At 43.7% G+C, this 10620-nt stretch overlaps 1 long non-coding RNA gene across 1 annotated transcript; it reads left to right on the top strand.

Moving 5' to 3' along the window:
• The first annotated feature begins 1969 nt into the window (after positions 1 to 1969).
• On the top strand, positions 1970 to 10051 carry LOC138806663 (uncharacterized). The gene is made up of 4 exons (XR_011365949.1): positions 1970 to 2149; positions 7928 to 8035; positions 9320 to 9427; positions 9789 to 10051. It is a non-coding gene; the product is annotated as an uncharacterized lncRNA (long non-coding RNA).
• Positions 10052 to 10620: the final 569 nt, after the last annotated feature.

Here is a 10620-nt window from a genome sequence, read left to right on the forward strand (position 1 = left end):
AATGTAATAAATTAATGTAAACAAGAGAAATAGGTAGCCCTACCTTATTAGGAATGATCAAGGAGACAAAAGGAAAGAAGGCAGATGCCTCCTACAGATGGGGTTAGGAGTTAATCATTGTTCGAGAGAAGCATCAAGTAGCACAGAACAGAGTCAGAGATACCAGGGGCTGGGGGCACAGGAGGATCAGGGTTTAAATACAGCAGGGTATGAGACATGGGGATTTGTAATGTAGAATCAGAAGGGCCTGCATGAACAGGTGAAATGAGGATACTGGATCCCACTGGCACCATCTTGTCTTCTTGTTGGATGAAGGTGGAGGCCACCCCCAGGTGATGGCTCTGCTTGAATCCCCAGAGGAAGGCAAGTCCCACCCCCAGATGATGTGCATGCCTGAGTTCCTAGAGGAAGGAAGTCCCACCCCCATGTGATGGGTGTGCCTGAGCTCCTAGAGGAACTTGAACAATAGTTTCATCTCAATCCTGTATCTTGAACTTGACTCTTGAGCTTCCTGTGACCCTGACCCTGACTCTATTTAGGGCCCAACAAATGCATGCACCGTTTTGCACCATGCTTCATGTTTCCTGCATCTCCTAAGATCACTATGACATCCCACTTGGGCTCTTCACTGGAGTTGATCCGGTTCTTTGACATTGCTTTTCTGTTCTTCATTATCCTCATGGCTCAGTTTCCTGATGGTACGAAGTGCATTCAAGGCTGCAAGTTTTCTGAGCATATGTATCTGCCTGCAGTTACTAATAATGAACACTCTGATAAAGACTCCTGGTCTGACCTCTCAAAATATGTCTATTCTGGATCTCATGAATGAATTTCCATATAACATAGATTAGGCCAGAGGGCGGGGGGGGGGGAGGGGGGAGCATCTGGCTGAGAACAGCTCAAGAATGTAGATATGGATAAGATTCTGATGAGATTCCCTGGGTGGAGATAGCTGCACAGAGACCCTGGGAAGCGGCATGATCAATGGACCAGGAGAGCAACTTCGAGCTGTGAGACCAATGCAGATTCCCCTCAGCCATAATTGTTGAAGGGAAGAGAAAGAAAGAAAGAAAGAAAGAAAGAAAGAAAGAAAGAAAGAAAGAAAGAAAGAAAGAAAGAAAGAAAGAAAGAAAGAAAGAAAGAAAGAAAGAAAGAAAGAAAGAAAGAAAGAAAAGAAAGAAAGAAGGGAGGAAAGGAAGGAAAGGAAAGGAAAGGAAAGGAAAGAAGGAAAGGAAAGGAAGGAAGGAAAGGAAAGGAAGGAAGGAAAGGAAAGGAAGGAAACGAAGGAAGGAAGGAAGGAAGGAAGGAAGGAAGGAAGGAAGGAAGATTGATGAAGGAATATAATAGATAATAGATATATAGACATATCTATTAGATATGTAGATAATATAATAATAATAATAATAGAATTCATACTAAAAGTGGTCGTGGATTTCCTTGGACCAGTTGGTCACAGAGGAAGCCATGAGTTGTGAATCCCTCAGATAGGACTTGAAGGACAGATCTGAAATTATCCAGGAGACATCTGTGAGCAGGAGGGATGGATGGTTAGAATTCATACACAGATCTCCTGCACCCCCACCCCTGGCCCACCACAAGACATGAACTTGTGGATGGTGGGCAAATGGACCAACTGAGTTTCCTGAGACTGATTCCTTCCAGAAAATTCTTTCTTTTCCTAATCACTCCTGAAAAATAAAATTATTATGCTCCTGGAGGATAAGACTGAGACTGAGACAAAAAAAATATTACCATTAGTTGAACAATGACAAAACAAAAGGTTTTCCATCCCTGAGGAATCCAGTATTTGATATTTCCTATTCTGGACTTGGGATTTACTCATTTGAAGAAATTCTGTGTCTTCACCTTTAGATGTCACAAGCCTTTCTTTGGGGGTTAGTTTTCATGATGTCATAGTATTTGGAATTTTCCAGATTGATGTACTGTGGATTTCCATTCCGCAGTCAATTGAGGGGAAAAGGGATGTGTAGAGTGGATTCCTATTTTCCTGCATTTACCACTTCAAACCACACCCTATTTTTCCACACAGCAGGAGTTGAGAACAAGGCTGGCTCGAGATTTCAGTCTACTCTACCCTTTGCCTAGGTGACTGTTCTCAAGTTGCTGAAGACTATGATCATGAGTCTAGGTATTGATGGCTCCTAGTTATTATCTTAGTGACTCAGGAGGAGGGGATCTCATGATTTCATTTTGAATTATGCTCTCCCACCACCACCACCCCCACACCAAATCAATATCTTTCCACTCCTCATCCAACAAATAAACCTAAGATGAAAGTGAAGGTGAAGATGTAGAGCTGCAAATAGGATTGGAAAACCTGAACGTGTGTGTTGGGGTCTGTCATCTTCTGTGAGTCTGAGAATGTTTATTTCATGTGTTTAAGTGCTTCGTGTTTGGTGACTATATATTAACCCATGTGATTGCTTCTTCATCGATCACTCCCTTTATTTATCTGTAATGATCTTGTCTCTTCTAACTGGTTTTAATAGGAACTCTCTTTTATCAGATGACAGGGTGGATACTCCTGCCTTCTCACAAGATGAATTCGCCTGGAAGATTCATTTCCATCCCTTTGCTCAGATTTGTGTTGATCTCTGACTATGATATGAGTTTATTATGGACAACACATGAGTGGATCTTGCTTTTTTGCTCCAGTCTGCTCCTCTAATCTTTTATAGGACCAGACTTGGCCCCATTGACTTGTTTCTGTGAATCAATCCAGCAGTCTCATTACCAACATCTCTATTCCATCCCCAGGTCCCAAATATTTTTATGGCCAATCCTGGGACTTGAACTCAGGCCTGGACTGCATCCCTGAGTCTATTTGTGCTGCAGGCTGGTGCTCCATCCCTTGAGCCAGAACACCACTTCTGGCTTTTTCTTAGTAGTTGATAGATTCCTCCTGCAAAGGAAGAGGAGTTGCCCTTCTGTGACTTAGATCTAAAGACTCCACTCTATTTCTTCCCATCATATCAGTGTGAGGCTTTTCAGTCAGAAAATCATGTGCAAAGCTCATCTGTGCATGCTGTTCTTCCCGTCGTGCCAATAGCACACATCCACTCTGCCAGGGCCTCTGCTTCTGCCCATAAAATCCATAGATATTGACTACAGACTCTGCTACCTGGGGTTGACTGTGAACTTCACCCCATGGTGAGAAATTAAATGTCCCCAGGTGCATTTCCCTTCAACTGTTATTTGAGGGATGTGGTCAATCCATAGGAATGTCTAATAAAGAATGTTCTGTGAGACATCTATAGAAGTCACTGTTTCTCTAAAGGACATAGACATTGAGTTAATGCTTTCCTTTTATTTAGGACATGTCCTGGGACTTGGACTCAGAGCTTGGCTGTTATGTCTTAGATATTATTTTTCTCCTGCTAACACCCTACTACTTGAACCACAGCTGCACCTGTGTCCTTTGGGTGGTCAGCTGGAGGAAAGAGACTCCAGGACTTTCACATGGCCTGGGCTGGTTTGGAACATTCCATCTGATTCTGATGCTATCTGCCCCAGGACTTCACTTCTTCCACCTGATAGGTAAATCAACCTCAGTTGCAAGGAAGCTTTGCCATTTCACCTTCAGCCAGAATGGAGACTTGGTTGCCCTTCCATCCATTTCACTAACTGCCAAGTCGGAGACAATAAATAATTGTGTACATGGAAGAGCTAATCAGTTCACTGCTCCCTGTGAACACAAGTGTCCTCAGCTCACCATGTTCTTGCTGCTCATCTGCTTGTGAGCTGGAATTCCCTCCGGACTACCTGTGTCAAGCAGGATTAGTTTTTTGCGGGGGGGGGGGGGGGGAGGTGAAGAGTCAACTCCCTGGATGGTGAGCACTGATTGGTGCATCCAGGCGGCTGATTCACAGGAGACTCTCATAAAAACCAGGAGGAGCCACCGTCCTCCCTAACCACGGAGCTGGAGACAGAAAGCCCCACAGCATGAGAATCCTGCTGCTGGCTCTTCTGCTCTCATGGACTCATGCTTGGCAGAAATCTCAGTTAGAACCCTTCCAGGTAACCTGAATATGGTGATGTGGGGAACTAGTGTCTGTGTGAGGAAATTGTCTGTCTGGAAGTCAGTGTGTCTGTCTCAGATTGCTTCTGTGTATCAATCACACCTTATTAATAAGTTGCTCTGTATGTCTATATTCTTCCAACTCATCTTCCATTTTGAATTCTTCCTTTGCATTCTGCAGTAAATATAAAAGATTATTAAGAACATGTGGACAGGGGCTGGGAAGGTTGCTCAGTGGTAAAGTGCATGCCTTGCATGCATGAGGCCCTGAGTTCGATTCCTCTGCACCATATAAGCAGACAAAGCTGGAAGTGATGCTATGTCTCAAGTGGTAGAGCGCTAGCCTTGAACTGAAGAGCTGAGGGACAGCACCTGGCCCAGAGTTCAGGGCCCAGGACTGACCAAAAAGAAAAAAAAAGAACATGTGGACAGCATGATCTGTGGTTTTTGCAGTGTTATTTCATATAGGCTTAGGTATTGAATTTTTATAATTTTGTACATGTGTTACTTTCACCCACGGGTCTCCTTGTGATCATTTCAAAGAGGCCTAGAATGTCCCCCTGAAAATCTTCATCCTGTCTAGTTCTCTCTCTCTCTCTCTCTCTCTCTCTCCCTCTCTCTCTCTCTCTCTCTCTCTCTCTCTCTCTCTCTCTCTCTCTCTCTCTCTCTCTCTCTCTCTCTCTCTCTCTCTCTCTCTCTCTCTCTCTCTCTCCTAACTTATTAACACCATGCAGCAAGAATCAGAGACTCTGAATACTTCCAGTGAATTCTCTTCTGAAAGAAGCAGAGCCTGGTAGCTCATATATGGAGAGGGAAGTCTCCAGGTCATTGCAAGCAGGTTACTTGAACCTCTGAGTGTTCGGGGAGCATCCTCTACCATGCCTGATGGGTGTTTCTTATTCAGCCAGGATAGTGGTTCACCTACACCCTCACAGCTGATAATGAAGACCAAATCCTGGAGGGTGGACGACAGAGATACTTAATGCTCTATGTCTCCACTAGTAGAGAACGTGATGTCATATCACTTATATCAAGTAAGCTGAGCTTCCTCCACTATATAGGCACCCTCTCACTGAGTCCTAGCTTGTCCTTGACAGCCAAGTTTTCAAGGAAGTACTTGCATTTGGTGGGGAATCTGAGGACCTGTGCTTAAACATATTTTTATATGTATGATGTCCAAATACCTTGTGGAAATGCATGTCTGGTCTACAGGTTAACCAGCCAGATGGGAATTATCTAAGAATAGAAAATACCAGGAAGAAAAGAGCTTTAATTTTAAAATGGGAATAAGTGTCATGCATTTTTTACTCTATGTTGTGGTTGTGAGTCCTCACAAATGTTAAAATGATGACTTACACCTTCTGAGTGGTGAGGTGTAAGGACTGATTCAATATCATACAGCTATTCACCTCATGACAAAGCCGCAGCTATGCAAGTACTTGAAGCACATTTAAGGAGAAAACATTGAAAAAAAGGAGATATGTGTGCATGTATGTGTGTGTAGACAAGTACATATATAGATAATAGATGGATAGGTAGACAGACAGACAGACAGACAGACAGACAGACAGACAGACAGATAGATAGATAGATAGATCGACAGATCGATCGATAGATAATGTGTGTGTATCATTGTCTGTGTGTGTCTGAGGTTTTGTCTGGATATTTCATGATTTTAATGAAGATCACAACAGACAATTCCAGATAACACGCTCTAGAGTGAATACTTGCAACCTTCATTAGCACAAGTTGACAGGCTAGCAGTCTGTATACTTTTTGGATGGAAAGAAAGAGCAAGATGTCTGAGAGAGGTGTCCAAATGATTTTGTGAGTGGAAACACTCACAGTGACCAGGAGGAAGAAATCCACAGTGTGTTCTTTAGATATGAGCAACAGAACAGCAGCTCGCCATTCCCTGCAGGTTGGATTCCTTCATTTCCATCCCTACCACTGGCTGAATGGACAGATCTGCAGATTATCTGTTCTACTTGGAGCTGGAAATTAAAAGCAAAAATACCACACAATTACATCTCAGTGATTCTGAGATCAAGGTCATAAACCAAGGAGGAGTAAGCCAACATCCAACATGATAACTGCTCAGGCCAGAAATCTGATATACAATCAGCAGAGCACTCAAAGAGTAGAGCTATAAAATTAATTATCAGACAGTACAAAATTGAAATTTGTCAAATTCCTTATGGATTGCACAGAATTCCGTCACTGGTGAAAATATTTACGATGATCAATAATGATTTAAAAATGTACTTTTTGTTGTTGTTGTTGTTCCAAAGCTTTCCTTCCTACTGTAAAAGGGTAAAGCACTGTGCAATACAACAAGAGAATGGTGTTTATAAAACAATCTGTGAGTATATGAAGATTCGGGGTACAGCTAGGGCCCCCAGCACTGGGTTCTAGGTCATACGTAGGAGGTGCAGATGAGGGGTGGGGTTTGTAGATACCTCCTGCCCACAAGGACCAAGTCCACGTGGACAAGACCCTGAACCTTGCAAGACTCAGGCCCAGTCCTCCTCCCTGCACCTCCTCCTGTTTCCAAGCCTTCCATGTTGCTATGGATAACATTTGAGGATGCTTTGCAGTGACATGAACAGGTGTTCAAAGGAACTGGAAACCTGCATGATGCTTTCAGGGCAAGCTTTTCCCCCAATCAATACAGGAGCAGCTGCCATGAAAGGCGACCAGACTCTTCAGTAGAGTTGGAGACGTGCTTGAAGGAGCAGATCCTCCACAATAACCGGGAAAATCCCCATAATCCAACCACAGATGCTCATCTCCTAGGGTAGCCGACTTTATGCTTCAGTTACAAGAGGTAGAGGCCTAATCTACTAGGTGTGTGTATGGTGATGTGAAATAATCACCAATGGTTTTCATCTTGCCAAAAAAGGAAGCAACATTCCAAATACTGACTTCCATAAAAATATTCACTTATGCAGAGTTTGTAATGGGGTTTTTTGAAAAAGCAAAGAACAAATTAAAAAACAATCAATCAGGGAAGGCAGGTAAGCAGAAAGACAGTGGTGCAGCCCAGCATAGGCTACATGCTGTCTAAGTAAGAAATACTGAGGTCTTTCACATCAGGGGTGTTTATATGATAATAACAGGTTCTCACCTAGAGTCTTGCACAATTGGATGTTAATCTTTGGTCTTCATTGTTGCTGGTGTTACACTTTCTCCTCGCTAATTCTTCCTGCAACTCACTCTTCACATGTTCGTTCTTCAGATAGACAAAGTCATGCTTTGCTTGCCTTTCCAAGCCAAAAAGAGGGAGCTTCTGGCTCTTATTCTGAATGCCTGTGTGTGAGTCCCTTTCCCTAACTTATCTTTGTTCCTTTCCCCGTAAAAGGATTTTGCTCTCTTTAATCTTTTTTTTTAATGCTTGTGTCTGAGTAACTTCTCCTTGTATTCACAGCCATCCTTGTGTCTTGCTGGGCTGTGGGAGCATTTCTTCCAGCTCCCGAAGGCCTAGACATGAGATGGGCCATTCTTAGAAATGCATGTGCCATGCTGTTTAGCCCCAAGAAAGCTTGGCTACAGAGAATGCTCACTCCTGATTAGTTCTGCACATGGTTTGCTTTGATCATCCCTGAGTGTTCACCTCTGTGGTAGGCTTTTGTAAGACTAGGGCCTGCAACCCAAATATGAAGTTCTTGTCCTTATAAGCTTGGTGCACATGAATTTCTGGGCTGCAGGTGTTTGAGTCAGGACTCCACCTGCAATCGCCAGCTTTCCAAGAAAGACTCCCCATTCCATCCTGCAGGATGGGACTTCTCTTGTTTCTTGAGACTGAATTCTCATGTCACCAGAGACATTACCGAACACAATGAACCATCTGTTTTCTTGCATTGTGACATTGTTATTTTGAATTTCCAGAATACACTTTCCATATCTAAATACTGAAAATTACAGATGAATTCCTCACATTGAAAATGGTCTCTGTGAATAGAGATGAAAGGAAAACCAGCACGATCATATTGGCAGGTAAGTACTGCAGCTTCTTCCTATGCAGAGAAGCAAACCACAGCCACTTCTACACTGAGCTTGGAGAGCTGGGATGGTGCATTCATTTGCTCCAGTGTGTTTATCCCTGTGACCTTGATCTTCCTTGGGAGAAAAGGCAACGACCCTGAATCTGGGTCTCAAGACAATGAAGCCAGCCTGGTGCTGGTGGCTTCTCATGCTGGCTTCTCAGGAGGTTGAGATCTGGCAACCAAGGTTCAAAGCCAGTCCAGGCAAGAAAATCCTTGAAACTCTCATCTCTGACAAAACAACCAACAAGGGGAATTAGCGCTGTGACTCAAGTTTTCCAGGGCTAGACTTGAGTGGAAAAGTTCAGGAACAACAGGCAGGTTCTGAGTTCAAGTCCTTAGACCAGCTGACAAGTGATATTGGAGCAGCACAGGCTGGGCAAAATGAGGTGTGGTCAGTTTGGAGCAAATACAGCTGATATTCATCCATCTAGCAACCCTAAGATCAAGGGACCAGAGTCATTGAGGGGAAAATGAGGCAGGATATGGAGGAAAATGAGGCCTGGTGAAGGCAACTCAGCAACATGGTGTTTAGAAACAGAGAAGCACCATCTTTGCTTCAAAGAAAGACAACAGGAGACATTCCTTCCTGAGCAATGAAATTCTCACCCCAAGAATGAACATTTGTCTGGCAGGATCTGTGCCTTCCCTGAGAAATTCTCTCCCACCCCCCTGCAATGTAAGCCACCTCCTGTCCATAATGCAGATCACAGGGCACCAGCCTTTTCTCAAGGATAAGGATCTGTTTTGTGGCAGGCTGCTTCTTACCTGGAATAAATGCCCCCAACAGGCAGAAACTCAGAAAGAATAACACCAGGAGTGCTTAGAGCAAAAATAAAACACCCAGCTTTGCATAGCTTTGGGGTCAGATCCCTCCACTTACCCTATAAATACCCCCTGACAGCCAGGGAGCTGCATGTGTTTCTCTCTCCCTCCCTATGAGAAGTCCACCCTCTGTGAGGTTGGGCTGGGCCCTTTCAGCTTAGCTATGTGTGCTTTGTCTGCTTGCTTAGCCACTGAATAAAGCTCTTCCCCATTTGACACTGAGTTTCTGGGCTATCGGAGCCATTGGACTGAGGTGGGTAGATGAGGGCCAGGCAGAGTCCCTGGATGGAGGCTGAGGAGACATGGTGGGATTCTGAATCAGGAAACAGCACAGGAGATCCCAGAGGATGCAGTATACAGCCAGTTGTACGATGGTGGATGTGGCTACTGTCTTGTCTTCTTTTCCATGCAGGAAAACCAGGCAGCCTTGTCACTGAAGAGGAAGACATGGAGCTGAGAAGGATCGTGTTGGAAACTGGCATCTAGAGTGACCACATCCACTACATTTGGAAGGGGGAAGGTAAATCACTGCTTTTTTTCCCCCACTATGGGAATAGAGATGAATGGAGAGCATTCATCATTCAGTTGTTCTGTCTGCTGGCCTCTCTTTACTCAGAGTTAGGAGACATCTGCCACAAAATGGAGTCTGTGCACTGGCCTTCCCTTCTGCTTCTTTCTCTCTTCTCAGATGATTGTAATGAAGCAAGAGTTGTGGGAATATATGGAAACAGAAGTTTCTAAGTTGCCTTTGGTAATTAATCAGAAAATCTCTCTTATACATACCCATCAGCTCCAATTAAATGGGCATGCACCTTACATTTAAATCACTGAAATTGGAACCTGGATTGTGGCTTCATAGGAGTTTATCTTCCATGTCCTAGGCTTTACCTTGGATTGTGACTTCGGCCCCAGAGCTCATTCAATCAAGGCTGGTGCACTAACACTTGACCCACAGCTCCACCTTGTGGTGATCTGGGTGTTTGGTGATTCGTTGGAGAGAGGAGTCTGGGAGCCTTTCCTGATTGAACCTCCATTGCCCCAGATCTCAGCCTCCTGAGTTTGCAGGATGGCTGGTGTGACCCACCAGGGCTGGGTGAATGGTATTACTTTGATTTGGGAAAGTAGAGTCACATGGTCAGGTAGAATAAACTTGTGAAGATGAACCCTTCTGAATGTTGGTGTGACTCAATAGACTTGCATGGGCAAAAATCATTACATCATCCAAGACAGTGCTCCAAACCTTATATTATACACACACACACACACACACACACACACACACACACACACATATGTATATATGTTGTATGTGCATACTATACATTATATAGCCATGTTGTATTATGCATTTATTTTTGTGTAAGGTGTTATATGCTGTTTGCATGAGAGATTTATATATTATATACAGAGAGAGACAGAGGGAGAAATAAAGGTAACATCAAATTTGATGTTACCTTCCTAAGAAATGTCTCCTAAGGAAACACATCCAATCTATATGAAACCAGAGTTTGACTCAGTGGTTTGCTTCTCAGACTCAATTCCAGCATCTTCTGATCAATATCTTCATTCCCTTTCTTTTTGACTCCGCCAGTCCTGAGGATGGAACTCAGGGCCTGGACCCCGTCCCTAGTCTCTTTGTGCTCAAGCCACAATACCATTTTCCACTTTTTTCTGAGTAGTTAATTGGAGAGAAGAGCCTCATGGACTTTCCTG

This window comes from Dipodomys merriami, unplaced genomic scaffold, assembly GCF_024711535.1.
Source record: "Dipodomys merriami isolate MVZ:Mamm:240054 unplaced genomic scaffold, mDipMer1.0.p SCAF_403, whole genome shotgun sequence".
In the NCBI taxonomy this organism is placed as follows: domain Eukaryota; kingdom Metazoa; phylum Chordata; class Mammalia; order Rodentia; family Heteromyidae; genus Dipodomys; species Dipodomys merriami.